The 4782-nt window shown below is 40.8% G+C and overlaps 1 non-coding gene across 1 annotated transcript; it reads right to left on the bottom strand.

Moving 5' to 3' along the window:
- Nucleotides 1-1113: 1113 nt before the first annotated feature.
- On the bottom strand, nucleotides 1114-1217 carry LOC122114005. The gene has a single exon (XR_006148498.1). It is a non-coding gene; the product is annotated as a small nucleolar RNA U13 (small nucleolar RNA).
- Between the last annotated feature and the right edge of the window lie 3565 nt (nucleotides 1218-4782).

The raw sequence follows: 4782 nt of genomic DNA on the forward strand, positions 1-4782 counted from the left end.
GGATTTTTGTTACTGGTTCTCTTTCCTCAAGGATAAGGTAGCTTCAAAATGGGAAGAGGTCTTTCTGATGGCTCCTCTTTTACCTTCACAGAGTAGTATGACAGATTTTCTTGAATGTCTGGGTACAAAAATATGACAAAAGTGGTCTTTAAGCATAAGAGAATTTTTAAATCTCAGAGTTGAGTGAGCCTTAAAAGTTGACCATCATCATTTACTTAAAACCCCAAATGTGTGAATTGTGTCTAACAAAATGCTAATATTCAACCCTAGCTCTGTCCAAATTTCCTTTTGTGATTTCTGTGTACTTGCGATTTTGCAAGAAATGCTTTAAATTTTGCATAACTCTATTTTCCAATAAACCATCATAAAATTTGTCTGGGAGTTAAGGCCAGGAACTGATAGCTTACTCCTATAATCCCAGCTACTTAGGAGGTAGAGACCTGTTGATCATGGTTTGAGGCCGACCTGGGCAGGTGAGTCTGTGATATTCTTATCTTTCATTAACCAGTACAAAACTAGAAGTGGTGCTGTGGCTCAAGTAGTAGAGTACTAGTCCTGGGAAAATAAAGCTCAAGGATACTGCCCAGGCCCTAAGTTCAAGCCCTCAGATTGGCATACTCATAGAAAATATTCTTCAAATATTTTTAGCTTGCCATTTAAGGACTTGATATATGAGATTATATATTCCCATTCAAGACAATATAATAATTTGAGCAGTGTTGTGTCAGAGCATTGAGAAGAGTATTATTTCTCTCCTTCTGGCGCTATATTGCTTTGTTTTGTATGCATGTGTGTGCCAATATTATGGCTTGAACTCAGGGCATAGGTGCTGCCCCTTACTTTTTCCACTTAAGGCTGTGAGTCTACCACTTGAGTCACAGTTGCGATTCTAGCTTCTGGTGGGACTTGGAGATAAGAGTCTCATAAACTTCTCTGTCCACATTGGCCTAAAACTGTGATCCTTAGATGATGATGATGATGATGATGATGATGATGATGATGATGATGATGATGATGATTTTATTTCTGTGGTGTGGGGATCTTGTGCTTGCTAGGCAAGCATTCAACCAGTGAGCTACACCCCCAATGGCAATGAAGTTTTTTTTTTTTCCACATCAGACAGATTATGTGCCCACATCATAACAGAGTTTAGAGAAAGGCACATGTCACACAGCATGAGAGAACCCAAACATCACCCTTATGAACTGGAAAAGGATCTTCCAATGCAGTTTGTTTTTTGTCAGTCATGGGGCCTGAACTCTGGGCCTTGGCACTGTCCCTCAACTCTTCAGCTCAAGGCTAGTGCTACTTCTGGCTTTTCTGCTTACGTGGTATTGAGGACTCGAATCCAGGGCCTCATGCATGCAAGGCAAGCACTCTACCACTGAGCCACCTTCCCAGCCCAGGCAATACAGTTTTTGACTGAGTCAATAGACAGTAGTACAAATCTCAAGTGAATAAACAGGTGGATATAACATGTTTAAAATATTTTTCTTAAGGAAAATTCAAAGTCATGGAATTCTGAGATTTAGAGCCCTGATAGACCATGTAATACAATATTTCTCAGAACTCAAGAAAATATCTATGCCTCAAATAACATTGTGGTTGTAAAATAGGGAAAAGTAATTTTAAAAAGTATCAGTAATCTGTGTGTGATTACATTGCTGAGATCATTTGATTCAGTGAGATTGGGGACTGGTAGAAGAAAGATCTCAGTTGATTGGTTATACATACAGAATAATGAAGTTTTGTTTTGTCCAAGGCTATAAATCCTAGAGTCTCCTCTAATTTAGTATGGTTTAAAGTGCTGTACACACATGAAGAAATGTTCAACCTCTCTAGCCATAAAAGAAATGCAAATCAAAAGAACATTGAGATTCCACCTCACCCCAGTTAGAATGGCTAGAATCAAGAAATCTAATAACAACAGATGCTGGAGGGGATGTGGTCAAAAGGAAACCTTACTCCATTGTTGGTGGGAGTGTAAATTTGTTCAACCACTTTGGAAAGCAGTATGGAGGTTCCTCAAAAGACTCCACATAGAGCTCCCCTATGACCCAGCAATCCCACTTTTGGGCATTTACCCAAATGACCACAAACAAGGCCATACTAAAGCTACCAGCACAACTATGTTTATCACACCATTATTCACCATAGCTAAGATATGGAACCAACCCAGATGCCCCTCAGTAGATGAATGGATCAAGAAAATGTCACACACACACACACACACACACACACACACACACACACAATGGAAATCTTTGCCTCCATCAGAAAGAATGACATTGACCCATTTGTTAGGAAATGGAAAGACTTGGAAAAAATTATATTAAGTGAAGCAAACCAGACTCAAAGAAACATAGGTTCCATGGTTTACCTTATCTGCAATAACTAATATATGTCTCGGAGAAGCAGAAGAGGTCAAAAGCTATGTACATATGACCATATAACCTGATACTAAACGAAATGGACCCCAAGATAGGGACACAAGAGGTTTATCTTTGTTGCTGTTCTTTTTTAATGTACTTATAATGTACTATGTGATTTTTTTGTTTGTTTCTTTGTATGTTCTTCCCCCCATGGTACAACCCCTGTTGTCTCTGTATTTGATTCCGGTGTCCTGCATTTTGTATATACATTTTTCTAATTTGGGGAGGGGAAGGGAAATAACAAAATGCTGAATAAGGATTCAGGATGACCCATTGTAATAATAAGATGTATAAGACAATATATTGAAAACAAAATTTACAACTTTGGTAGAGGGAGGGAGGAGTTGGGGAGGTGGGGAGGGAATGGATGGTAGGGAAGAAAACAATGCTCGATAGGAAATGTACTAATTACTTTGCTCATGTAACTATAACTCCTCTGTACAGTATCTTTACAATAAAAAAAATTAAGAAAAAAATAAAGTGCTATACACATAGCCCAATCCAGTAATGTACACCTGTAATCCCAGTATTGGGAGCCTAAGGCAGGATTGCATGTTTGAAGCCAATCTGGGTTACATGGGCCCTGTATCAAAAAGAAAAAAATTGAAACCTCTTTGTACAACAACTTAGAGAAAATTTAAATGGGAAAAATAATGCTTTATATAAAACTATTTGTAGGGGCTCAAGTGGTAGAGTGCCTGGCTAGCAAGTTGAAAACCCTGAGTTCAAACAGCAGTGCCACCACAAATTTGAAACTATTTGAAACAAAGTAACCCATATTCCATATGGGTAAGGATTTATAGTTAGTAATTAAATAGTAACCAGGTTTTAATACACTTCTTTGAAAGCACAGTTTTCTTCATACAGTGGGGCTTGAACTCTGGGCCTGTGTGCTGTCCCTGAGCTCTTCAGCTCAAGGCAAGTGCTCTACCACTTGAGCCACTTCTGGTTTTCTGGTGGTTAATTGGAGATAAAAGTCTCACAGTCTTTCCTGCCCAGTCTGGCTTTGAACCGTGATCCTCAGATCTTAGCCTCCAGTGTAGCCAGGATTACAGGTGTGAGCCACTGGCGCCCAGCAGCATTTTTTTTTTTTTTAATGCCAGTCCTCAGGGCCTGGGCTCTGTCCTTGAGCCTTTTTGTGTTTAAGGATACCACTCCAGCCACAACACCACTTCTGGCTTTTTTCTGAATAATTTATTAGAGATAAGAGTCTGGTTAATTGGGGGCTGGGAAGGTTGCTCAGTGGTAGAGCGCTTGCCTTTCATGCATGAGGCCCTGAGTTCGATTCCTCAGCACCACATAACCAGAAAAAAAACAAACTGGAAGTGGCGCTATGGCTCAAGTGGTAGAGTGCTAGCCTTGAGCTGAAGAGCTGAGGGACAGCGCCTAGGCCCAGAGTTCAGGCCCATGACCGGACCCCCCCCCCCCCCAAAAAAAAGAGTCTGGTTAATTGGAGATAAGAGTCTCACAGACATTTCTGCCCCGGGCTGGCTTTGAACCAGGATCCTCAGATCTCAGTCTCCCCCCCCCCCCCCCCCCCCCCCCCCCCGCCGCCACTACCCCTCCCCCCAAGTTCTCAGCCTCTTAAGTAGCTAAGATTACAGGTGTGAGCCACTGGCTCCAGGCTATACAGCATTTTAAATCTTTCTCAAATAGAAGAAATGCTCTCTGAAATGTAAAAGGATTTACAGCTTTAGAAAGAACATAGAACCCTGGTATTAGTGGCTCATGTCTCTCAGGAGGCTGAGATATGAGGATCACAGTTCAAATCCAGTCTAGGTAGACAAATCCAAGAGCCTATAATCTAGTTAACCAGCAAAGAGCCAAAAGTGGAGCTGTGGCTCAAGTGACCCTCTCCAAGACTATGTGATTCATTAAGTCTGAGAGGAACCCACTAATTTGTATTTCTAATAAGCTCAAAGATAATAGTGAAACCACGAGTCTGGGTAGAAAAGTCTAAGAGACTCCATCTTTAATTAACCAGTAAAAAGCTTGACTGGAGGTATTTCTCAAGTGCTAGAGCACTAACTGTGAGCAAGAAAGCTTAGTGAGAGCTACAGGCTCTAAGCTCAAGCCTGAGTATCCCGGCACCAAAAGAAGTAAACAAATAAATAAAAAAGAAAAGGTAATAGTAAAACTGCTGGTCAAGGTAATATAAGTGTGGATTATGTAAAAACAATGTTGTCAGATATGCTAGGTATACTCTCCAGATTCCCAGGGCAACACTGCTCATACAGCAGCCATTATTTTTACATTATCAGTGGAATCTGAGACTGTAAGGCTAAATGACTTTGCCAAGGTGACTCAGCCAGAAAAACTGTCAAACTGGGCCTGGCATCTGGGTGCGTTT

Source organism: Dipodomys spectabilis, unplaced genomic scaffold, assembly GCF_019054845.1.
Source record: "Dipodomys spectabilis isolate Male_0828 unplaced genomic scaffold, ASM1905484v1 ptg000102l, whole genome shotgun sequence".
Lineage (NCBI taxonomy): Eukaryota > Metazoa > Chordata > Mammalia > Rodentia > Heteromyidae > Dipodomys > Dipodomys spectabilis.